Below are 27,371 nucleotides of genomic sequence, written 5' to 3'. Positions count from 1 at the left end.
GAGCTCACTGGCACTAGAAACTCGCTGTAGCTCACTGGCACTAGAAACTCGCTGGAACTCACTGGCACTAGAAACTCGCTGGAGCTCACTGGTACTAGAAACTTGCTGGAGCTCACTGGCACTAGAAACTTGCTGGAGCTCACTGGCACTAGAAACTTGCTGGAGCTCACTGGCACTAGAAACTTGCTGGAGCTCACTGGCACTAGAAACTCGCTGGAGCTCACTGGCACTAGAAACTCGCTGGAGCTCACTGGCACTAGAAACTCGCTGGAGCTCACTGGCACTAGAAACTCGCTGGAGCTCACTGGTACTAGAAACTCGCTGGAGCTCACTGGCACTAGAAACTCGCTGGAGCTCACTGGCACTAGAAACTCGCTGGAGCTCAATGGCACTAGAAACTCGCTGGAACTCACTGGTACTAGAAACTCGCTGGAGCTCACTGGCACTAGAAACTCGCTGGAGCTCACTGGCACTAGAAACTCGCTGGAGCTCACTGGCACTAGAAACTCGCTGGAACTCACTGGCACTAGAAACTCGCTGGAGCTCACTGGTACTAGAAACTTGCTGGAGCTCACTGGCACTAGAAACTTGCTGGAGCTCACTGGCACTAGAAACTTGCTGGAGCTCACTGGCACTAGAAACTTGCTGGAGCTCACTGGCACTAGAAACTCGCTGGAGCTCACTGGCACTAGAAACTCGCTGGAGCTCACTGGCACTAGAAACTCGCTGGAGCTCACTGGCACTAGAAACTCGCTGGAGCTCACTGGCACTAGAAACTCGCTGGAGCTCACTGGCACTAGAAACTCGCTGGAGCTCACTGGCACTAGAAACTCGCTGGAGCTCACTGGCACTAGAAACTCGCTGGAGCTCACTGGCACTAGAAACTCGCTGGAGCTCACTGGCACTAGAAACTCGCTGGAGCTCACTGGCACTAGAAACTCGCTGGAGCTCACTGGCACTAGAAACTCGCTGGAGCTCACTGGCACTAACACCACGCTCCAGGCTAAAAAACAAAAAAATGAGAGGGTGCAAGCTAGAGTAGTGCTTCTTGAACCGTGGCGGACAAGCCTGGCTTGGGGCCGGGCTGTGAGAGTAGCAGAATTCTCGAAATCCGTCAAAGGGAAGTTAAAAGTATTGAGGCGACGACGAAGAGTCAAAGAAGTTCTTTGGCGTTTCAGATTCTTAAGAGCGACATTAAATGCTGGTTACCGAAATGGAAAATACAAAGAGCCAAGAGTGATAACATTGAAATTTGAACGCTCAGGAGAGACCTGGACCCAGCCTAGATAGATTTGTCATATCATCAGAGTCTTTAACACTGGCCTTACTGTTATGTAGAAAGCCAATATTGTCAAAGTACCACACTTGGTTCCACTCCGAAGACAGCGAGAAGTGAACTTCTACACAACAAGACGGGCAGCAAGCAGCAACTTCACAATGACTGTACCCATCTCTAGAACATCACTATATCTGAGATCATTTATTCCCAGGATGACTGGAGTCTGGAACATGTTCGTACAACATAAAGATATCAAGGAAATAAAGTCAGTTGACCAAATGAAATCGTTGACCCACAAGTGGCTCCAACTTCATCCTGTTCCCTATTTGTTAGGTAAGACACATATGCAACAGTTAGGTATCTTTATTATGAAACGTTTCGCCTACACAGTAGGCTTCTTCAGTCGAGTACAGAAAAGTTGATAGAAGCAGAAGATACTTGAAGACGATGTAATCAGTCCATCACCCTTAAAGTTTTGAGGTGGTCAGTCCCTCAGTCTGGAGAAGAGCATTGTTCCATAGAATGAAACAATATGGAGATGAAGTGACGGGATGGAGCCTTTATATATCGCCAAGAGGTGAGACGTAGGTCACTACAAGAGGTAAGAACTCAGATGTTGAGAGGTCAGGTCCCTCTCAAATCCAGCCGCTCTCACTAGTGGAAGTTGTCGAAGTTGATTGCAGGTCTGTACCAAGATACCCTTGTGTTGCAGTGTCTGACAGATTGAACATCTGTGTAAAAGGAGAGAGAGAGAAAGAGAGAGAGCAATGAAATTGAAAATAACTTCAAATTAGTTTTCTTTTATGTAACTTATAATATCTAAAGTAAAGGTTCTTAGGTCATTGTTTGAGGGAGATCCATTGATATATGAACGAGATACTGAAGACACACTATGATTCAGTGTTCAGTGAATCATGCTGAAGACACTGTTCGGTGAGTCATGCTGAAGACACTGTTCGGTGAGTCATGCTGAAGACTGTTCGGTGAGTCATGCTGAAGACACTGTTCGGTGAGTCATGCTGAAGACACTGTTCGGTGAGTCATGCTGAAGACACTGTTCGATGAGTCATGCTGAAGACACTGTTCGGTGAGTCATGCTGAAGACACTGTTCGGTGAGTCATGCTGAAGACACTGTTCGATGAGTCATGCTGAAGACACTGTTCGATGAGTCATGCTGAAGACACTGTTCGATGAGTCATGCTGAAGACACTGTTCGGTGAGTCATGCTGAAGACACTGTTCGATGAATCATGCTGAAGACATTGTTCGATGAGTCATGCTGAAGACATTGTTCGGTGAGTCATGCTGAAGACACTGTTCGGTGAGTCATGCTGATGACATTGTTCGGTGAGTCATGCTGAAGACTCTGTTCGGTGAGTCATGCTGAAGACACTGTTCGGTGAGTCATGCTGAAGACTCTGTTCGGTGAGTCATGCTGAAGACACTGTTCGGTGAGTCATGCTGAAGACTCTGTTCGGTGAGTCATGCTGAAGACACTGTTCGGTGAGTCATGCTGAAGACACTGTTCGGTAAGTCATGCTGAAGACACTTTTCGGTGAGTCACTGTTCAGTGAGTCATTTAAACCGAAAACTTTCCTGAATTTTCCATAAATGTAGCGGTGAGTTCTTGTCAGAAATTTCTGATATAATCTACTATTATCACGCCTATGCTTCCTGACTCAGACTCGCCGAACTCTCTATTAATATATAAAAAATATTTCTCGTTCTTTAAATATCCTATATAAAAATTGCAATCACGTGATACGAATGACTTTGGCCGCCATTTTGGCGGTCAAACGCCGTTTTCATTAAATAGCCATCAGGTGGGATGAAGTTATAACGTATAGGAGAAACACGACAAGAGTAGCATTTTGGTTACCGATCATACGAAGTCATCTGACTGAACGAGAATTTGTAAGGTGTACGTTGAAGGTGTCAATTTTAGGTGTATGATACGATATACCAGCCTTAGCGCCTCTTAAGGCTACGAAACCTCTTCCATCAAGGCTGTGGGACTGATTGCATGAAAACTCTCTCTCCACTTCTTTCTCCAGTATTGCTGTCACCTCTGGATTCGACCGATGAAGAATGCTCTGCAGGCTTAGCGTTTCGGCAGTGAGGATAACCTAGTGTTGCACATAAGTCTTGCTCGACTCGTGTTTGGTTTACATCCTCGCCACTGGCACAGAAACTCGCAACTCGAGAATTTGGCGACATTACCTGTAGTGACGAATTCAAGTCTCAAACATATATTAAATTTCCTTGTATACCATCCCTAGGATATATTTATCTGAAAACGCTTCAGCCCTTGATTATTTCTCGTTAGAAGTAACCTAGCCCCCTCAAGGGAGGTTCCTTAATGCTGGTGAGGGGTTCTTGATCTAGGGAATTGAATCAGTGTTCCAATTCCCCGAATTAAGCCTGAATGTCTTCCATCTAACCCGGTCCTTCCCACAGCGCTGTATAATACCTACAGGTTTAGCGCCCCCATGATAAATGACCTAGTCCCCAGGATCAAAACATTTTCTAACATATCTTAGTGTGTGCTCACGTGTTTTTTTTTTTTTTTTACGTTACTTGACGGTACCAGTTACCGAGATTTATACCGAAAGTATTATTATATACAGATGTTAATGTCTTAAGTCTACATGGAACTTGTGTTACAGGTTATGTAATTTGAACTCGCATTATAAATGCAGATTTAATATATTAGTGCTTCAGAATTTTTATCAGAACACAAAATTTGTATATATTTTTTAGTAAGATACAGCTTGTGTCACACACAAGTCTGAGTATATATAAAAATGATATATTTGGTGTTTAGTACAACACTATATGTGAATCGAACTTTTTTGTTTTGTCATGGGTTGTATAATATAAGCATGCAGTTTATAAGTACGAGCGAGGGTTACCACTTCCCTGGTGAACTTTCTCGACAACAATGTGATAGACTACTACTACTTTCTGTCACCTTCTCTGTGAATAATTCACTACACAACAACTCTCGGGCTTCTCAAAATCCTTCAGATAATCACCATTTTGTCGCGGCTCGCGAGAGGTACAGCATCACAGGCACATACTTGACCTTCAGTATGGTGTGACGTCGCCTGCAAATACTCTGTGAAGACTGAGTTTAGACATAAACAGTAAATGAAGTATACCAATATAGCCTGAATCCACAGAGGAATAGAGAGAACTCAATCTATTGAGTAGAATGCAAAAGGAAAATAACGTTCGTACATGAACGTCCTTCAGTGTGGGGAGATCTTACGTTCACCGAGTTCAGTGGTGTTACCGAGAGTAGTGAAACTCTCGAAACTCTTCAAAGGTATACCATCGCAACTCAACTGTGTCAATATCGCAGCTGCAAGACCAATGACAAACCGGTTAGCAATATCCTTTGTTTAGCGCTTTCTTTGATTATAATAATAGCAATATCCTTTAAAAATAAGCCATTCGAAGTCTCTCGCAAAATAATAACTATAGGCCTGTATCATTTATTGCATACCTCACTGAAATCTTTTGAGTGTGTTGAACACGTGTCATCCAGACCTTCCTACAACACAAGATAACGTAGGTTTAAAGAAGGATGCTGCTTCCTCACACATACTAAAACATATGCATTAAAAGAGAATCAGAACCTTTGCCACATGTTTTTGGCAGATGTGAGACCGTGGTGAAATAACTCATAAAACGTGTACCTTGGTGCTGTGGAAAGGCTCTTGATCTAAAGAATTGGAGGCTGCCGGTAAGGGGCTCTGAATCAAGGAATTGGACGTGTTCTGCCTTTCCTTGGATCAATCCTGAAAGCTTCCCAGTGTCACCAGGCGCTGTATGACCCCTACGGGTTCGGCGATTCCCCATGAATGTAACAAAGAACTGGAAATATTCTCCCCTTCCTCAGGTCAGAATTAAAATCCCCCCATTTCCTAGGTGTTGTATAACCCCCCTACGACTTTAGCGCCTTCCCATGCTTATTATCGTAAAATGCGTATAAAAATAATACTGAAAAAGTGGGAAGATGGGTCTTCAACTTTTTAACTTAATAAAGCAGAAGAGACGGCCACATTGACAAGCTGTGTTCCTCAAGGCACAGTACTCGTGCCTCAGTTATCCTTCTTGTTCCCTAGTGGGTTTAGTCTGCCTGTGTCATGACTGACACAAGCAGACTTATAGCAATGTGACATTCTAAGTACAGTTTTTAATTTGACTGTCGAGGTCGCGGTAAACCAAATCTTCCGTGGACCATATTCAATATGATGTTAAGCAAGGTCTAATTTCAACTCCTTTATTACGGAAAGTTAAATAGAGAACAAAACGCAATCAATCCACCTATTGGAATGGACAAGAAAAGTAATGGACCTACAAGTAGCAGTGTGAGAAGATATTACGTTCAAGGAATATAGTGTTGCCATCACAACTGTAAGGAAAACATCAAGCTGGGCAACAATATGCTTTATAGCAAGAGATGATCAGCTAAGGATGATTATCTTCATGACTCACGAATTCGTAATAACACGACTGCAAACAAACCACGTTATGGGTGGGGTTCGAATTCATGGCGGGTGAGTCCAATAAAATATATTATTTTCGTTAGGTTCAGAATGATTTTTGCGAAATTACTGCATACACAAATTTTCGCTTGCCAAAATCGCAGGTGTTACCTATTAGGCACGACTTTAAAATGCTTGTTGTATACTTGGCTCGCGTCCGACTTCGGAGCTTGGAGGAGATTCATAGTGTACCAATGTATTCATGTTTGTTTTTGTCAGTGTATTCTCTCTATAAATATAGTTCACATAGAATATTAAATATAGGGCGTGGTAGAATAAAATATTCAAACAGCTCCGGGGAGAACCTTGAGTTTTCACTGAAGTACGTTTATTGTCTCCTCTGAGGATGAGGCTCCTCAGTACTGTTCTAAGTGTGGTACCTATATATATATATATATATATATATATATATATATATATATATATATATATATATATATATATATATATATATAAATATATATATATATATATATATATATATATATATATATATATATATATATATATATATAAAACAACACTGCACTAGCCAAGGAGTCGAACCCATGCTGTTTTGGCCCGTGTCGTTATTGATCAATACCACTTGTTCCGTGGGTACAATAATATTATATACATAATGTCGTGCCGAATATGTAAAACTGGTCAATTAGCAAGAACTCATTTAAAATTAAGTCCTTTCTGAAATTTTCTCTTATACGTTTAAAGATATAAATTTTTAATTAATGTTAATGTAAAAAAATTTAATTTTGCATCAGAAGAATCTTAGAAAACTTACCTAACCTTATTATAACAAGAGCAATTTATTTTAGCCTAACCCTACTAAATATATTAGAAATACGTTTACAGTAATTTAGTACTAAACAAACACAATCAAATGTATTTTTTTCGTTAGGTTCAGAATGATTTTGGCGAAATTATTGCATACACAAATTTTCACTTGTCCTATATGGCAAGATGAGCGTTGCTATTTAAGCCAAGATCGCAAGTTCTGCCTATTCGGCACGACATATATATATATATATATATATATATATATATATATATATATATATATATATATATATATATATATATATATATATATATATATATATATATATATATATATATAATATATGAGTAGTTCATGAGACAACAGCTCTTACCTACGCCGTTGGTCATACATTCTTTCAATACCTAAATTAATGGCTACGCCTAAAATGTATCTGCACCCTGATTTTTTTTTCCACGGGAGTGTGAAGCATAACAGACCGCAAAATGCAGACCCGCGTTAGTTCCTGACGAGTGTTACCTGATCTCCAGGGGAGGCGACAGCTCCTGAAAACATGCACTTGGCAGGATGATAGCGCTCTATGACTGGTCTCTGTTTCAGAATAACAAAGAGAACGGATCTATTTACTGTGGAGGCCTTTGACTTTGTTTATATCTGCGTTCCTTTTTATGTATAAGACACCTGTGCAACACCTGGGTAACTTTAGTGATGAGACGTTTCGCCGACAAGTGCCTTTATCAGTCAAGTGTAGAGAATATGTATTGGAGACAGTGTAAGAAGTGGAGAAGGAATTATATATGAGGTGGTCAGTCCCTGAGCCTCGAAATTTCTTCTCTACTTCTTCCACTCTGTCTGTTGCATAATGTCTTTATTAGACCGATGAAGACACTGGCGTTCCCAGGTGCTGCACACCTGTCTTATTCATCAGTCAATATACCCAGGTGTTGCACACCTGTCTTATTCATCAGTCAATATACCCAGGTGTTGCACACCTGTCTTATTCATCAGTAAAGATACCCAGGTGTTGCACACCTGTCTTATTCATCAGTAAAGATACCCAGGTGTTGCACACCTGTCTTATTCATCAGTAAAGATACCCAGGTGCTGCACACTTGTCTTATTCATCAGTAAAGATACCCAGGTGTTGCACACTTGTCTTATTCATCAGTAAAGATACCCAGGTGCTGCACACTTGTCTTATTCATCAGTAAAGATACCCAGGTGTTGCACACCTGTCTTATTCATCAGTAAAGATACCCAGGTGCTGCACACTTGTCTTATTCATCAGTAAAGATACCCAGGTGTTGCACACTTGTCTTATTCATCAGTAAAAATACCCAGGTGTTGCATTCCTGTCTTATTCATCAGTGTGTGAATATTGCACATTATTAATGAGTTGTGTTCTTACTACAAGGTTGACGTTCCAGCCTCTCCATTTATTCCCTTTCAAGGGAGTCGCCTTGATACCGGTGAAGGGCTCTTCATCCTAGCAATTAGAACTACCATCCCATTCCTCGGATCGAACCTTGCCTCTCATAACACCTAGGCGCTGCGTGATCCCTACAGGTTTAGAGCTTCACCGTGAGTGTAATAAGTCTCCAATTTATTACAATTTGTGTGTTTTCACGTCAGAATTATAGATGTCTATGGTTTTTGTGCTATAAGGTCAGAATTATAGGTGTGAAGGTACTTCGTGGTGTTGGTATGGATACTCTGGCTGGTACGGGACCACGAAGAGCCACGCTAGTCGCGTTTACGATTACGGAAGGCCAGATAAGCAGGATTTCTCAACACTGTACACACAGATCAACTAGGCTGTCATGGATATGTGGGGCTGGGGCCACCACCGACAGCAACAGCCTAGTTGAACAGGCAAGCACCAGACGAGTGGAAAAACTCTCGGAACTCGTCAAAGGTATACAAGAGAACAAGAAACCAGGGTGACTGGAAATTCCCCCTCCCCCCCCCTACAAAAAAGCTGGCAAGACCTTGAAAAGCGAAAACGAAAAAAAAATATTGCAAGACCTGAAGATGGTTCTTCATTTCGTGTAGAATATTATGATTCTGCTCAATTTTCGCGTTGAGAGGCAATTTAGAGAGGAAGACGTAAAATTACGATGTTGCATTTGCATTTTGTTTTCCAGTATATCCAAAAGTACGTGCAAATGATCTAGCACTTGCTAGAGGGGGACAAATGCGTGTGCTAAATGGTTGATCAAGCTGCCTTGCGGTTACTAGATGCTTGATCAAGCTGCCTTACAGTTACTAGATGGTTGATCAAGCTGCCTTGCGGTTACTAGATGCTTGATCAAGCTGCCTTACAGTTACTAGATGGTTGATCAAGCTGCCTTGCGGTTACTAGATGCTTGATCAAGCTGCCTTGCGGTTACTAGATGGTTGATCAAGCTGCCTTGGTTACTAGATGGTTGATCAAGCTGCCTTGCGGTTACTAGATGGTTGATCAAGCTGCCTTGGTTACTAGATGGTTGATCAAGCTGCCTTGCGGTTACTAGATGCTTGATCAAGCTGCCTTGCGGTTACTAGATGCTTGATCAAGCTGCCTTGCGGTTACTAGATGCTTGATCAAGCTGCCTTGGTTACTAGATGCTTGATCAAGCTGCCTTGGTTACTAGATGCTTGATCAAGCTGCCTTGCGGTTACTAGATGCTTGATCAAGCTGCCTTGCAGTTACTAGATGGTTGATCAAGCTGCCTTGGTTACTAGATGGTTGATCAAGCTGCCTTGCGGTTACTAGATGGTTGATCAAGCTGCCTTGGTTACTAGATGGTTGATCAAGCTGCCTTACAGTTACTAGATGGTTGATCAAGCTGCCTTGCGGTTACTAGATGGTTGATCAAGCTGCCTTGCGGTTACTAGATGGTTGATCAAGCTGCCTTGGTTACTAGATGGTTGATCAAGCTGCCTTGCAGTTACTAGATGGTTAATCAAGCTGCCTTGCGGTTACTAGATGGTTGATCAAGCTGCCTTGCGGTTACTAGATGGTTGATCAAGCTGCCTTGGTTACTAGATGGTTGATCAAGCTGCCTTGCGGTTACTAGATGGTTGATCAAGCTGCCTTGCGGTTACTAGATGGTTGATCAAGCTTCTATCATTCTTTTCTTAAATATTTGCTTCCTCATATGACCCCTACTGGTTTACGCTTCATGTAGTTGGGTGTGTTAGTGACGTCCAAGGTGTAGTGTGTGCTAGGGGTAGTGTGTGCTAAGGATAGCGTGTGCTAGGGGTAATGTGTGCTAAGGATGGCGTGTGCTAAGGGTAGTGTGTGCTAAGGATAGCGTGCGCTAAGGGTAGTGTGTGCTAAGGATAGCGTGTGCTAGGGGTAATGTGTGCTAAGGATAGCGTGTGCTAGGGGTAGTGTGTGCTAAGGATAGCGTGCGCTAAGGGTAGTGTGTGCTAAGGATAGCGTGTGCTAGGGGTAATGTGTGCTAAGGATAGCGTGTGCTAAGGGTAGTGTGTGCTAAGGATAGCGTGTGCTAGGGGTAGTGTGTGCTAAGGATAGCGTGTGCTAAGGGTAGTGTGTGCTAAGGATAGCGTGTGCTAGGGGTAGTGTGTGCTAAGGATAGCGTGTGCTAAGGGTAGTGTGTGCTAAGGATAGCGTGTGCTAGGGGTAGTGTGTGCTAAGGATAGCGTGCGCTAAGGGTAGTGTGTGCTAAGGATAGCGTGTGCTAGGGGTAATGTGTGCTAAGGATAGCGTGTGCTAAGGGTAGTGTGTGCTAAGGATAGCGTGTGCTAGGGGTAGTGTGCGCTAAGGATAGCGTGTGCTAGGGGTAGTGTGTGCTAAGGATAGCGTGTGCTAAGGGTAGTGTGTGCTAAGGATAGCGTGTGCTAGGGGTAGTGTGTGCTAAGGATAGCGTGTGCTAGGGGTATTGTGTGCTAAGGGTAAGGAGCTTTCTACTTTAAATTCGCGAGCCGGGAGCAGCAACAGCCTGGCTAGCTAGGCAAGCACTAGACTCCAAGAGCGGGCTGAGGAAGCATGGATTATCATTTTCATGGGGAGCGCTAAACCCGTAGGAATTATACAGCGCCTGGGGAGGAGGGGGATGGAAGGCACTCAGGCTTGATTCAGGGAATTGGAACACAGATCCAATTCCCCGAATCAAAGACCCTCCTCACCAGCATCAACGTTACGAGAAATGTGAGTGTAGGTGTTGAACGTTCGTCTTGGTAATCTAAAATTTCAGTGATACTGGTAATTTTGAAGTTAGTGAGGTGTCTAAGTGGTGAAAATATCTGTGGTGATTAGAACTTCTAGGATCTGTTTGCCTGATATTTAAGATTATTATAATGATGTCAGCGGTGGTGATGATCAGTGATGGTAGTGGTGTCAGCAGTGATGGTGATGGGGGTCAGTGATGGTAGTGGCGTCAGCAGTGGTGATGGTGATGGGGGTCAGTGGTGGTAGTGGTATCAGCAGTGGTGATGGTGATGGGGGTCAGTGGTGGTAGTGGCGTCAGCAATGGTGATGGGGGTCAGTGGTGGTAGTGGTGTCAGCAGTGGTGATAGTGATGGGGGTCAGTGGTGGTAGTGGTGTCAGCAGTGGTGATGGTGATGGGGGTCAGTGGTGGTAGTGGTGTCAGCAGTGATGGTGATGGGGGTCAGTGATGGTAGTTGTGTCAGCAGTGGTGATGGTGATGGGGGTCAGTGGTGGTAGTGGTGTCAGCAGTGGTGATGGTGATGGGGGTCAGTGGTGGTAGTGGCGTCAGCGATGGTGATGGGGGTCAGTGGTGGTAGTGGTGTCAGCAGTGGTGATAGTGATGGGGGTCAGTGGTGGTAGTGGTGTTAGCGATGGTGATGGGGTCAGTGGTGGTAGTGGCGTCAGCGATGGTGATGGGGGTCAGTGGTGGTAGTGGTGTCAGCAGTGGTGATGGTGATGGGGGTCAGTGGTGGTAGTGGTGTCAGCAGTGATGGTGATGGGGGTCAGTGGTGGTAGTGGTGTCAGCAGTGGTGATGGGGGTCAGTGGTGGTAGTGGTATCAGCAGTGGTGATGGTGATGGGGGTCAGTGGTGGTAGTGATGTCAGCGATGGTGATGGGGGTCAGTGGTGGTAGTGGTGTCAGCAGTGGTGATGGGGGTCAGTGGTGGTAGTGGTGTCAGCAGTGGTGATGGTGATGGGGGTAAGTGGTGGTAGTGGTGTCAGCAGTGGTGATGGGGGTCAGTGGTGGTAGTGGTGATGGTGGTCAGTGGTGGTAGTGGTGTCAGCAGTGGTGATGGTGATGGGGGTCAGTGGTGGTAGTGGTGTCAGCAGTGGTGATGGTGATGGGGGTCAGTGGTGGTAGTGGTGTTAGCAGTGGTGTTGGTGGTCAGTGGTGGTAGTGGTGTCAGCAGTGGTGATGGTGATGGGGGTCAGTGGTGGTAGTGGTGCCAGCAGTGGTGATGGTGATGGGGGTCAGTGGTGGTAGTGGTGTCAGCAGTGGTGATGGTGATGGGGGTCAGTGATGGTAATGGTATCAGCAGTGGTGATGGTGATGGGGGTCAGTGGTGGTAGTGGTGCCAGCAGTGGTGATGGTGATGGTCAGTGGTGGTAGTGGTGTCAGCAGTGGTGATGGTGATGGTCAGTGGTGGTAGTGGTGTCAGCAGTGGTGATGGTTATGGTCAGTGGTGGTAGTGGTGCCAGCAGTGGTGATGGTCAGTGGTGGTAGTGGTGTCAGCAGTGGTGATGGGGTCAGTGGTGGTAATGGTGTCAGCAGTGATGGTGATGGGGGTCAGTGGTGGTAGTGGTGCCAACAGTGGTGATGGTGATGGTCAGTGGTGGTAGTGGTGTCAGCAGTGGTGATGGTGATGGTCAGTGGTGGTAGTGGTGTCAGCAGTGGTGATGGGGTCAGTGGTGGTAATGGTGTCAGCAGTGATGGTGATGGGGGTCAGTGGTGATGGGGTCAGTGCCAGTAGTTGGATAGTGGTGACAGACTAACAGTAGTACTAGCTGCCTGACCTTTGATAGTCTTGTCTGATAGCCTGATAAATCTTGAAAAAGTGGTAATAGTAGTAGCAGTTGTAGTGTTGGTAGTGGTGGTGGTAGTGGTGGTAGTAGTGGTGGTAGTAACAGCAGCGATCACCTGGTATCGTGTTATCAGGTGCTCTAAATCGCTCCCTGTGTGAAATTATCTCTGGTACACAATAATAACTAATAGTTCTTCCTGTTTGACCTGTCTTCTTTACTTTTCTAATTGTACTCATCTGAGTGTGTGTGTACTCACCTAGTTGTAGTTGCAAGGCTCGATTCGTAGCTCCTGGCACCGTGTGTGTGTGTGTGTGTGTGTGTGTGTGTGTGTGTGTGTGTGTGTGTGTGTGTGTGTGTGTGTGTGTGTGTGTGTGTGGTATGCGTGCGTGCGCATTCATTTTGTATGGTTGTGTATATTGTTATATTATTCTTGTTCTGTGATATATTCTTGTCTCGAGGTGGATCTTAGTTATTTTCATCTTGTATACATATTCCTCTGTAGAGATGTATTCCTCTTCTTTTAGGGGTATATTCTTTTTTCCTTTTCAGATATACATATCATAGACGAGCCTGGCCCAGGGCCGGGCGCCGAGAGCAGGAAAATTCCCGAAACCAATCAAAGGTATATCAAAGGCGATGCTAACGATGCAATACCGAGATGTATTGCATGTGCAACACTTGGGAATCTTTATTGACAATAAGGGTTCCCAAGTGTTGCACATGTTGTACATGTTGAACATGTTGAACATGTTGAACATGTTGCACATGTTGAACATGTTGAACATGTTGCACATGTTGAACATGTTGAACATGTTGCACATGTTGAACATGTTGAACATGTTGAACATGTTGCACATGTTGAACATGTTGAACATGGGCACAAGTCAGTGATGATCACAACACAGTTCATTAACTAATCAATAATATAGCGAGAGTAATTTTGAACTGTTTCTGTAATATTAATGGTTAAGATCAGTTACAGTAAAACTTGTAATAATGTTAATAGTAGAATTACCGACAATATCTTAAGTAAAAGGACACAAGTGCAACTAATGTGACATATTGTGCAAACGTTTCGCTCTCCAGGAGCTTTGGTAACCTGTTACGTTATACAGATGAGCTTTATAAGAGAGCTGACTGTATATTTTTTTATGGGTATATTCGTTAGGAGTATACATCTATTCTTTAAAAGTATATCCTTCGTTTTTTCTATATCCTTTATAAGTATAATTTTCTTTCTAATAGTATCCATTATTCTTGAGCATATATATTCCCCTTTTTGGAGAATATTCTACATTTAAGGTATCTTCGTTTTTAGAGATATACGCCTCTTTGAATGCACATTCTTCGTCTCTAGGAGTATATATGTCATCCGGCAGCACATTCTTGATGCGTATATGTTCTACAGGATATAGTGCGTCAACGCGGACGAGTTATACCTTGCATAACTATGACGGTGTTGATAGACTTTTTTCAAACAAGTTGCAAGAGAGAGAGAGAGAGAGAGAGAGAGTTTTGTAAGCTGTTGATAACTGAGAAAGTGCAGTTGGCAGTGAAGGGTGAATGATTATTTATAGGAAGCGTTAAACCCGTGTGTGGGGGTCATTCAACTGCAGGAATGATGGTTGCTTCAGCCTCCGTCCCAAATAGAGGGTGCAACACGGGCCTGGGAACCGTACTTTGTGAGACCAGTCTGGTCTGTGACCAGGTGGGACGCTCAGGTAGGGAGAGGGTGCAGGTATGGGAACATGAAGGTAAAGCAGGTCACAGGTAAGAGGTACAGGTAAGGGAGAGCGTAGGTAAGAATGGGGAAGGTAAGTGAGGTGTAGGTAAGAGGGTTGCAGGTAAGGGATGGTGCAGGTAGAAGGGTTACAGGTAAGGGATACTGCAGGTAGAAGGGTTGCAGGTAAAGGATGCTGCAGGTAGAAGGGCTGCAGGTGATTGGTTGGCCAGGGGGGTGAGACAGAAACCAAACAGATATAATGTTCACATTCCATACATACCTGACATTCATTGTTTACATACATAGTTTCTCTCTCCCTCCCGCCCTCTCTTCCTTTCTCCCTCTCTATGCCTTTCACTCTCACGCATAATACAGAGTGTAAAGTTTCGGATACGATTTCAGTCACAGGTAAATTGATCTGAAAAAATTAAGACCTTTATGGGAGGGGCTAGATAACTGAAACACCCGTGGAAAACCTCGAGCCAACATGTTAAGGAGGCAACAAGAATGAGAGGAAGGGATAAGCCGGCAAAACTAGATTTAATATACATTCTAAACGAAACAGATACAGGCGGAATTGTCTGTTGCACATCAGTAGGTGCAAGTGATTACTCGGTGTTGAGATCTTACCATTAAGTTAAAGAGCTGTGAAGTCACCTGGCACATTCCTCAAGTTAGAACTGGTTCGCTGTAGTGAAGACTAAAACCATCGCGCTGAGTGATCGGGTTATTATAGAGGAGTGTTCTGATGACCGAGCCACGGGGGCAGCGACTCCTGAGAACTGTCTACAAGGAAAGAGAACTGGAAGGCAAGACAGGTCCAGAGGACGATGAAAGTACAAGACAAAATATCAATTTATTCCAGACAAGAAAAGGCAGAATATTGAGAGATCCTGAGGCTCAACCAGATTTGTATCGAGGCCAAAAGAATGAGGCACAGATATAAAGGACACAGAACAGAGGATAACAGCGAAGCAAGTGCGAAGGGACGGTAAGAAATAAATTAGATATGATATAGCAGAGAAGAAAGTAATGCAACTAAAAGAGGTTTTGTGTCCACGTCAGAATGTAAATGACGCTGAAGAACCAAGGGATAAAACTGAAGAGAAAGGAGGACTACTCAGGGGTAGAGGAGAGAGATGTTTGTGAAGAATTAAACAGGAAGGTTCAGTGAAGTATTTGTAGAGCATCGGGAAGTGATGCCAGGCAACATAGTAGCAACAGGTGATGCCAGGCAACATAGTAGCAACAAGAAGAGATGCCAGGCAACATAGTAGCAACAGGTGATGCCAGGCAACATAGTAGCAACAGGTGATGCCAGGCAACATAGTAGCAACAGGTGATGCCAGGCAACATAGTAGCAACAGGTGATGCCAGGCAACATAGTAGCAACAGGTGATGCCAGGCAACATAGTAGCAACAGGAGGTGATGCCAGGCAACATAGTAGCAACAAGAAGAGATGCCAGGCAACATAGTAGCAACAGGAGGTGATACCAGGCAACATAGTAGCAACAGGAAGTGATGCCAGGCAACATAGTAGCAACAGGAGGTGATGCCACGCAACATAGTAGCAACAAGAAGAGATGCCAGGCAACATAGTAGCAACAGGAGGTGATGCCAGGCAACATAGTAGCAACAGGAAGAGATGCCAGGCAACATAGTAGCAACAGGAGGTGATGACAGGCAACATAGTAGCAACAAGAAGAGATGCCAGGCAACATAGTAGCAACAGGAGGTGATGCCAGGCAACATAGTAGCAACAGGAAGAGATGCCAGACAACATAGTAGCAACAGGAGGTGATGACAGGCATCATAACACGTAACATAGTAGCAACAGGGAGTGATGACAGGCAACACAGTAGCAACAGGGAGTGATGACATGCAACACAGTAGCAACAGGGAGTGATGACAGGCAACATAGTAGCAGCAGGGAGTGATGACAGGCAACATAGTACCAATAGGAGGTGATGCCAGGCAACATAGTAGCATCGGGAAGTGATGCCAGGCAACATAGTAGCATCGGGAAGTGATGCCAGGCAACATAGTAGCATCGGGAAGTGATGCCAGGCAACACAGTAGCAACAGGGAGTGATGACAGGCAACACAGTAGCAACAGGGAGTGATGACAGGCAACACAGTAGCAACAGGGAGTGATGACAGGCAACACAGCAGCAACAGGAAGTGATGACAGGCAACACAGTAGCAACAAGGAATGATGCCAGGCAACACAGCATCGGGAAGTGATGACAGGCAGCACAGTAGCAACAAGGAATGATGACATATTGATTGCATATTCTTGGACTGCAAGAAGGCGTTTGACACAGTTCCACACAAGAGATTGGTGCAAAAACTGGAGGACCAAGCAAGGATAACAGGGAAGGCACTACAATGGATCAGGGAATCCTTGTCAGGAAGACAGCAGCGAGTCATGGTACGTGGTGAGGTGTCAGAGTGGGCACCTGTGACCAGCGGGGTCCCACAGGGGTCAGTCCTAGGACCAGTGCTGTTTCTGGTATTTGTGAACGACATGACGGAAGGAATAGACTCTGAGGTGTCCCTGTTCGCAGATGACGTGAAGTTGATGAGAAGAATTCACTCGATCGAAGACCAGGCAGAACTACAAAGGGATCTGGACAGGCTGCAGACCTGGTCCAGCAATTGGTTCCTGGAGTTCAATCCCACCAAGTGCAAAGTCATGAAGATTGGGGAAGGGCAAAGAAGACCGCAGACGGAGTACAGTCTAGGGGGCCAGAGACTACAAACCTCACTCAAGGAAAAAGATCTTGGGGTGAGTATAACACCAGGCACATCTCCTGAAGCGCACATCAACCAAATAACTGCTGCAGCATATGGGCGCCTAGCAAACCTCAGAACAGCATTCCGACATCTTAATAAGGAATCGTTCAGGACCCTGTACACCGTGTACGTTAGGCCCATATTGGAGTATGCGGCACCAGTTTGGAACCCACACCTAGCCAAGCACGCAAAGAAACTAGAGAAAGTGCAAAGGTTTGCAACAAGACTAGTCCCAGAGCTAAGAGGTATGTCCTACGAGGAGAGGTTAAGGGAAATCAACCTGACGACACTGGAGGACAGGAGAGATAGGGGGGACATGATAACGACATACAAAATACTGAGAGGAATTGACAAGGTGGACAAAGACAGGATGTTCCAGAGATTGGACACAGTAACAAGGGGACACAGTTGGAAGTTGAAGACACAGATGAATCACAGGGATGTTAGGAAGTATTTCTTCAGCCACAGAGTAGTCAGTAAGTGGAACAGTTTGGGAAGCGATGTAGTGGAGGCAGGAGCCATACATAGCTTTAAGCAGAGGTATGATAAAGCTCACGGTTCAGAGAGAGTGACCTAGTAGCGATCAGTGAAGAGGCGGGGCCAGGAGCTCGGACTCGACCCCCGCAACCTCAACTAGGTGAGTACAGGCAACACAGTAGCAACAAGGAGTGATGACAGGCAACACAGTAGCAACAGGGAATGATAGGCAACACAGTAGCAACAGGGAGTGATGACAGGCAACACAGTAGCAACAAGGAATGATAGGCAACACAGTAGCAACAGGGAGTGATGACAGGCAACACAGTAGCAGCAAGGAATGATAGGCAACACAGTAGCAACAGGGAGTGATGACATGCAACACAGTAGCAACAGGGAGTGATGACATGCAACACAGTAGCAACAGGGAGTGATGACAGGCAACATAGTAGCAGCAGGGAGTGATGACAGGCAACATAGTACCAATAGGAGGTGATGCCAGGCAACATAGTAGCATCGGGAAGTGATGTCAGGCAACATAGTAGCATCGGGAAGTGATGCCAGGCAACATAGTAGCATCGGGAAGTGATGCCAGGCAACATAGTAGCAACAGGGAGTGATGACAGGCAACGCAGTAGCAACAGGAAGCGATGACAGGCAACACAGTAGCATCAGGGAGTGATGACAGGCAGCACAGTAGCAACAGGGAGTAATGACAGGCAACACAGTAGCAACAGAGTGATGACAGGCAACACAGTAGCAACAGGGAGTGATGACAGGCAGCACAGTAGCAACAGGGAGTGATGACAGGCAACACAGTAGCAACGGGGAGTGATGACAGGCAACACAGTAACAACAGGGAGTGATGACAGGCAACACAGTAGCAACAGGGAGTGATGACAGGTAACACAGTAGCAACAGAGTGATGACAGGCAACACAGTAGCAACAGGGTGATGACAGGCAACACAGTAACAACAGGGAGTGATGACAGGCAACACAGTAGCAACAGGGAGTGATGACAGGCAGCACAGTAGCAACAGGGAGTGATGACAGGCAACACAGCAACAGAGAGTGATGACAGGTAACAGTAGCAACAGAGAGTGATGACAGGCAACACAGTAGCAACAAGGAGTGATGACAGGCAACACAGTAGCAACAAGGAGTGATGACAGGCAACATAATAGCAACAGGGAGTGATGACAGGCAACATAATAGCAACAGGGAGTGATGACAGGCAACATAATAGCAACAGGGAGTGATGACAGGCAACATAATAGCAACAGGGAGTGATGACAGGCAACATAATAGCAACAGGGAGTGATGACAGGCAACATAATAGCAACAGGGAGTGATGACAGGCAACATAATAGCAACAGGGAGTGATGACAGGCAACATAATAGCAACAGGGAGTGATGACAGGCAACATAATAGCAACAGGGAGTGATGACAGGCAACATAATAGCAACAGGGAGTGATGACAGGCAACATAATAGCAAGAGGGAGTGATGACAGGCAACATAATAGCAAGAGGGAGTGATGACAGGCAACATAATAGCAAGAGGGAGTGATGACAGGCAACACAGTAGCAATGACGGTTCAGTCCTCGTTATAAAATTTACTGAGAACGAATGAAGAAGGTAGAAAGTCAACTTTATATGGCACTAGGAGTGGAACCTGACAGCATTCAACTTGGGTACTAGGAGAAGCAGCAGAACCCCTGTGTAACCCCTTAGCAAAGATGTACAAGTTTTGGAGCTATGACTACCGAATAGCTGATAGCTGGAAGAGGTGGTTCATATATTTGAGAAAGGAGAAATGCAGGTGGCGTTCATCTGCAGGTTGTCTTGCAGTCTTTCCAGAGTCATGGACAAGATATTTGGGAGGAAGATAGTGCAGTACCTAGCTAGGCGTGAATCCATATCTCTCTCTCTCACACACACACACACACACACACACACACACACACACACACACACACACACACACACACACACACACACACACACACACACACACACACACACACAACAGGCCTAGTGTCTAATCGACATGTGCCTAGGACAAAATGGTAACTAACACTCTCTCTCTCTCTCTCTCTCTCTCTCTCTCTCTCTCTCTCTCTCTCTCTCTCTCTCTCTCACTCTTACTCTCTCATTCTACCCTTGCAATGCAACCACAAATAGGTGATTCTCTCTCTCTCTCTCTCTCTCTCTCTCTCTCTCTCTCTCTCTCTCTCTCTCTCTCTGTTTTAAGCAAGGACAATATTGTTATTTTACTTTTAAATACGATTCTGTTATTATTGTAAGTAAATGCAATGTTGATATATTCTGTCGTAAACAAGAGCGACGTTGATGGTACAAGAACGATGCAGTAGTTTTAAGCTAGCGAGAATGATGATGATTTAAACCACGTTTGTGTTGTTTTAAGGAAAAAAACTTGTTGTTATGTTTACTTGTGGCATCGTGTTGTGAGCGTCGCTGGCGGGCGTTGATGCCTCTGATATGAATGGCGCCCCATGTCTCAATCCTACTCAACATGGCTTCCTTCAGCCTTAGAATAACATCCAGGTACAAATCCATTTGTTGTATTTGCGAATCTTTAGCCTCTTGTATATATATATATTTTTTTCCGCACTTACCCCTCCCCCCTCGTCCGGTTCTTCTGGGAAATAAAAATCTTCGATGTGGTCCGGAAGCCAAGACCACTGGTAGAGTTGGGACGAAGAGAAATAACAAGTGTTTGGAGGGAAGCTACAGATGTTCAGCCACGTCAATACTGTGTCCGAAAACTTGCACGAGTTTTAGACTTGGACCCGCCTATTATGGGCCAGTAGGCCTGCTAAAGTGCTCCTTGTATATATTTTCATTGTCATTCTTATATATATTTATTATCCTTATAATTTCATTATTATTTATCGTCCCAGTCCATCTTATTTCAAACAGTATATTCATATTCGTCTGATCAGTACTTCGAATATCGTGTACGTCGTAATCATGTCTCCCCGTCTCTTACTATTTTTAACTTAGTCGCTTCTTATTGTGTTGGTTTCTGAACGTGTGAGGTTTTGGTTGGGTAAACCAGTGGTAAGGTTTAAAGTACTTCAAACTGTAGTCTCCCTAAGGGAGGAGAGAAAGAGATACCTGATAATATATACATGATAGTAATGGAAGCCTCTCAGTATTTTCCACACTCGGCTTTGCTAGTCTTTGATTTTTGTCTTATGAACGATTGAGATAACAGGTAAATTCTTATGAACACCTGAGGTAACAGGTAAATACTACTGACTGCTGCTTAAATACTCGCGGGGTCCACACAGAACATAAAGGCACAATACCGTGACCAGTCAATAGTCCAAGTCGGACCGAAACGTCGTCATAAGCTTACTTCTATGTGCGGATTATTTGTTTACCTGGAGTTTACCTGGAGAGAGTTCCGGGGGTCAACGCCCCCGCGGCCCGGTCTGTGACCAGGCCTCCTGGTGGATCAGAGCCTGATCAACCAGGCTGTTGCTGCTGGCTGCACGCAAACCAACGTACGAGCCACAGCCCGGCTGATCAGGAACTGACTTTAGGTGCTTGTCCAGTGCCAGCTTGAAGACTGCCAGGGGTCTGTTGGTAATCCCCCTTATGTGTGCTGGGAGGCAGTTGAACAGTCTCGGGCCCCTGACACTTATTGTATGGTCTCTTAACGTGCTAGTGACACCCCTGCTTTTCATTGGGGGGATGGTGCATCGTCTGCCAAGTCTTTTGCTTTCGTAGTGAGTGATTTTCGTGTGCAAGATCGGTACTAGTCCCTCTAGGATTTTCCAAGTGTATATAATCATGTATCTCTCCCTCCTGCGTTCCAGGGAATACAGGTTTAGGAACCTCAAGTGCTCCCAATAATTGAGGTGTTTTATCTCCGTTATGCGCGCCGTGAAAGTTCTCTGTACATTTTCTAGGTCGGCAATTTCACCTGCCTTGAAAGGTGCTGTTAGTGTGCAGCAATATTCCAGCCTAGATAGAACAAGTGACCTGAAGAGTGTCATCATGGGCTTGGCCTCCCTAGTTTTGAAGGTTCTCATTATCCATCCTGTCATTTTTCTAGCAGATGCGATTGATACAATGTTATGGTCCTTGAAGGTGAGATCCTCCGACATGATCACTCCCAGGTCTTTGACGTTGGTGTTTCGCTCTATTTTGTGGCCAGAATTTGTTTTGTACTCTGATGAAGATTTAATTTCCTCATGTTTACCATATCTGAGTAATTGAAATTTCTCATCGTTGAACTTCATATTGTTTTCTGCAGCCCACTGAAAGATTTGGTTGATGTCCGCCTGGAGCTTTGCAGTGTCTGCAATGGAAGACACTGTCATGCAGATTCGGGTGTCATCTGCAAAGGAAGACACGGTGCTGTGGCTGACATCCTTGTCTATGTCGGATATGAGGATGAGGAACAAGATGGGAGCGAGTACTGTGCCTTGTGGAACAGAGCTTTTCACCGTAGCTGCCTCGGACTTTACTCTGTTGACGACTACTCTCTGTGTTCTGTTAGTGAGGAAATTATAGATCCATCGACCGACTTTTCCTGTTATTCCTTTAGCGCGCATTTTGTGCGCTATTACGCCATGGCCACACTTGTCGAAGGCTTTTGCAAAGTCTGTATATATTATATCTGCATTCTTTTTGTCTTCTAGTGCATTTAGGACCTTGTCGTAGTGATCCAATAGTTGAGACAAACAGGAGCGACCTGTTCTAAACCCATGTTGCCCTGGGTTGTGTAACTGATGGGTTTCTAGATGGGTGGTGATCTTGCTTCTTAGGACCCTTTCAAAGATTTTTATGATATGGGATGTTAGTGCTATTGGTCTGTAGTTCTTTGCTGTTGCCTTACTGCCCCCTTTGTGGAGTGGGGCTATGTCTGTTGTTTTTAGTAACTGTGGGACGACCCCCGTGTCCATGCTCCCTCTCCATAGGATGGAAAAAGCTCGTGATAGGGGCTTCTTGCAGTTCTTGATGAACACAGAGTTCCATGAGTCTGGCCCTGGGGCAGAGTGCATGGGCATGTCATTTATCGCCTGTTCGAAGTCATTTGGCGTCAGGTTAACATCGGATATTTAAATATTTAAATACTCTACATAGTCTTAGTGTTAGGTTCCCGGGTATATCTTTATAGTTCTTAGTCCGGTAATACATGTTTTGAAGAATTGAGACACTTATGCAACACATGGGAATCTTTATAAAGATTCCCATGTGTTGCATAAGTGTCTCAATTCTTCAACTTGTCGGTTTTCAAAACCATTCATCACAAATACATGTTTTCTAGTTATGGAGGCCTTGTCTAAGACATGGAGGTTGCTACAGTGAAAAGCTCTGTTCCTCAAGGCACGGTACTCGCCCCACTTGTTTCTCATCCAACATTGACAAGCACATAAATCATAGCACCGCAGCATCCTTTGCTGATGGCACCAGAATCTGTTGAGAGTGGCGTCCGTCGAAGACAGCGAGCCTTCAGGCGGATATCAACCAGGTCTTCCAGTGGACCTCAGGCAGCAACATGATATTTAAACGAGGACAAGTTTCAGTTGCTTCGCTATGGAAGAATGGGCGAAAATGGACTGTGACGAAGTACAGGACGGACTTAAATCATTCGGTAGAGCGAAAGTCCGTGTGCGAGACGTAAGTGTAATGATGTAAGATCTCGCATTACGGATCACACCAATGTTGCCATTACTAACTAGAACGTTCAAGCGATGCTGAGCCTATGATGATACTCTTCAAGAAGTAAGTAAGTAAGTAAGTAAGTTTATTCAGAAGTTGTACTCTTCAGGCTAGAATACTGCTGTATACTGACGGTACCCCTTCAAGGCACACGAGAAAACATAGAGAACTTTCACTACCTATATACACTTGTTCAAGCATTTAATGTTGAAGTCCCTTGAAACGTAGGCGAGAAACGTTCATAATTACAGCTGGAAAATCCTGGAGAGACTGATCCAAAACCTGAACACTGAAATCACTCCATATGACGACAAGAAGTTCGGCAGTGCAGTATATCTCCATTAAAAAGCAGAGGCGCGATGAGTACGCTGAGGGAACACGATGAGTATCAGAGGTCTCCGCCTCTTCATCACCGTCGGGAGGTCATCAAGGAAGCTTGGCCTGAAGCTGGGTTGCGAGGGTAAAACAACCCTGGAAACCGGACACAGGCATCAGTTTCTTCAGCAACTTCATTACTTCCTCATTCGTTGCTTCAGTTTTTCTCTAGTGTGTGCCACTGTACTCGCCAATTGTTCCTTCTGAAAGTGGACTCTTGGCTCCTGATTTTTACCACTTAAACTACTTTCAACCACATTAACGATTTCTAGTTTCTTGGATCTTGGTAAGTTTATTTAGATACAGGTACATATAAGTTCAGTTGTCATACACAGTGTAAATGACCTAGGATAACCCCAAAACAAGTAAATGACAGTTTTCTATTAAGGTCCTTGTATATATCTTATTATTTAAAGCCTAACAATAAGTTAAAGTAGTAATTAATCATGATTTTAACCTTAAAAATAAAACAACTATGTAACCCCTGCAGTTGTGTACCTAATATACCTCTTCCACTTTATCATCTACAAATCCATTAATATTCTACCTACTTCCTTTCACACTTTAACCCTTTTTGCCTTTTTTTTCCCTCCCCTTTCCTCTTCCCCTTTACCCTCAACTCTCGTTCCCCTCCTGCTGGTGCGTGAGCCTGAACGCCTGCTGGGGATGAGGTCCTATCTCCGGGTTGTGCCTTGGCCATCTCCTTGAGATTTAAAGAGCATCACAAGAGTGACTTGAAGAAGACTCTTAGCTGCCTTGTTCATTCATTCTCCCCGTACTCGCATAGCCTTGTCGTATCTACTCTTGAAGCTGTGCACTGAGTTTGCCTCCACCGCCATCACTGCCTCATCACCTGTCTTCTGATCTCCAGAAAGTGCTTCTTTCAAATAGTGCTGCCTTCAAAAAAAGGACTTCATTCGTTGCTTCAGAAAGTACGTCATTCATTGCTTGCTTCATAAAAGTGCTTCCTTCACGGCTTGCTTCCTTCAAATGTGCTTGTTATTGCTTGCCTCCTTCATTCCTTCTTGACCCATTTCCTCCTTGGGGCTTTCTTCATTCATTCCTGACTTCCTAGTCTTACAATTCTTTAACTCCTGACTTCATTGATTCGATGTTTACTACATTCTCGACTTCCCTCCTCCTTTCTTTCTTTCTTTCCACAGTGCTTCATTCATTTCTAAATTCCTTCCTTCAATGCTTCACGCATTCATTCCCGCCTATTTCCATTCATTCTTGAATAATGTCATGCAAGGCTTCATTCATTCCTGACTTCCTCGCGTCCTACAAAGCTTCCTTCCTTCATTCCCGACTTCATTTCCTTCAACTTTAATCATTTTGTTAATTCCTTTACTCCTTCCTCCTTACTATGCTTTCATTAATTCATTCTTTCCTTTGTCTTCATTTTTCCCTACTTCCGTCATTCTTGCATACTTTTCCGTCTGTCTGTCTGTCTGTCTGTCTCTCTCTCTCTCTCTCTCTCTCTCTCTCTCTCTCTCTCTCTCTCTCTCTCTCTCTCTCTCATTCATTAGAGAATAAGTGTATTATTATTATTATTATTATTATTATTATTATTATTATTTATCATATACTATTTCTTTTATTTTTCAGAAAAAACATCACATCATTTTCAAGGTTAGTAGTAGTAGTATTAGTAAGTCATAGTAGTAATAGCAGTAGTATGCCTGGTGAATGCCACGAGGGAGAGAGCGGGTTATGGAAGAGCTGCCTGATATCTTCTGGTTGGTAGCAACTGTCGGTAGCAACCAGCAACCTTTCCCATCTTTTTTCCCACCAGTCCACCTCTTTACCTTTCATTGTTTACACTGACAGTCGGCAACCAGGAACAACTAACAGCAGCAACCTTGTCCTGTTATCGTAAACCTCAACTCACCTCCTAGTTCCACTCTTCTTTCTCCCTACTATCTCACCCATTCCTTCACCCCATACCTTTATAAATATTCCATTTCTCTTACGTGTGGTATGGGTCATTCTGAGAGGTGATAATTCCCAAGTGATAGTAACTCCAGTCCTGCTGGAAGACAATCTTTGAAACTGTCGATATTATCATTGCCCAGCTGAAGTATCCCAGCTCGGGCTGACACTACTGAAGTATCCCAGCTCGGGCTGACACTTTCAACACTCGGAGACTCTTTCTGTGTGATGGAATATGACAGGGTAAACACACCTAACTTTTGTTCCCACTGTGTTGCTGCCATATAGAATAGAGTAGCAGCACACTGCTAATGTATTCAATTAAAAAACGAAACTCCCCAATATGCTGCCATCCCTAAACTTCCCTTCCCCACTGGAGGAGAGATTGTGGGGGTATGGGGAGGCGTGGGAATGACAGCAGTGGGGAGGGGGGGGTGATAAGATAAGCCTTACTTTAGGATAAATACAACGAATACTTTATTAAGGTAACTGACATAATTTTCAAGTATTGTATTATACATCTACACAGTGAAATAAACATATCGTTACAGACATACATTGGTGGTAAATTATGTGGGGTATATCCTAGGTATAGCTAATTTGTAATCAAAATTGGATACATCAGAAGTGTGCTGCTACAGTATTCTGTATGATAGTGGAAACAAAAGGTAACTATGTTTCTCTTTCGTAATTTGTCTGAGTAATCATTGGTGATGATAGACAATAAGTGGAGGATACCATAGGTGGTAGGGAAAACTTCAGTTTCCTGAAGTTGATGTCGGGTGACGCAGGGCAGTACAAGGATGTATCAAGCAGGGTCACACGGCAACCAGTGATACATTACATTACTGACATCATCGGTGGTGGTCTGCTCTCTCCTAGGTTGTCTGAAACAGTTGTCATAGCCTCTCAACATCATCATGGCGCCCGTGTGTGCACTTATCCGCTTCTTGAGACCATCTTGGACACGACAAAAAAAAGACTCTGGCTGGACTTCTGACGACCAGCCTGCAGATGACACTGTCCACCCTGCAGGTGACACTGTCCACCCTACAGGTGACACTGTCCACCCTACAGGTGACACTGTCCACCCTACAGGTGACACTGTCCACCCTGCAGGTGACACTGTCCACCCTGCAGGTGACACTGTCCACCCTGCAGGTGACACTGTCCACCCTGCAGGTGACACTGTCCAGCGTTCTCATTACTAAGGACTCTTTTCATCGCCGTATGTTTGAACAATGAAGCCAACAAGATCGATCACCTCGGCTACGAACGTTCTTCAGGACCTTGACCTCGAAGTGGCTCCTTTCCTTGCGTTGAGGGTCAAAAACATGTTTAGAAAGCGGCTTCATCGTGACGTCACCAACCAATTAACAGGCGACTTGAAACGACTGTTGATCAAGGTCATCTTGCCGAAATCTCCCAGGTATCTCAGGCACTCAGTGAGGGTCTATGCATCTCGCATTATCGCGTTAATAACCAGAAACGTAGAACCTGGAGTATCTTCCGGAGGTCCGCCCCCCCCCATCCCCCCCGCGGCCCGGCACACACCAACCCACCCGCCCTTCGACGGTAAAACTGCCGCAACAGCTGTAGTGAAGGGCTCCCTCATAAGGACTGCACCTCTACCTCTTAGCCGTAGTGTCTCAACTGCAAGAGTGATCATCGCACTCTTGCAGCCAAGTGCCTTTTCAGGAAGGGCATCGCACATATGAAAAAATCTGACTTAAGCTGCGGTCACTAGACTTCAAGCTGACACTCGAAGAATTCTCCAGGTTACCCGACACTCTACCTCTTC

General features: G+C 44.6%; 1 long non-coding RNA gene across 1 annotated transcript in view; it reads left to right on the top strand.

Annotated features, from left to right (window-relative positions):
- The window catches only part of LOC138853327 (uncharacterized), a 970,094-nt gene extending 944,191 nt beyond the window's left edge, over nucleotides 1–25,903 (top strand). The window contains exon 9 of the long non-coding RNA XR_011392537.1: nucleotides 25,247–25,903. This is a non-coding gene — a long non-coding RNA (uncharacterized lncRNA). The remainder of the gene's footprint in view (nucleotides 1–25,246) is intronic.
- Nucleotides 25,904–27,371: the final 1,468 nt, after the last annotated feature.

This window comes from Cherax quadricarinatus, chromosome 28 (genome assembly GCF_038502225.1).
Source record: "Cherax quadricarinatus isolate ZL_2023a chromosome 28, ASM3850222v1, whole genome shotgun sequence".
Lineage (NCBI taxonomy): Eukaryota > Metazoa > Arthropoda > Malacostraca > Decapoda > Parastacidae > Cherax > Cherax quadricarinatus.
Note: the sequence above shows the minus strand (reverse complement) of the source record. Positions and strands in the feature narration are given on the sequence as shown.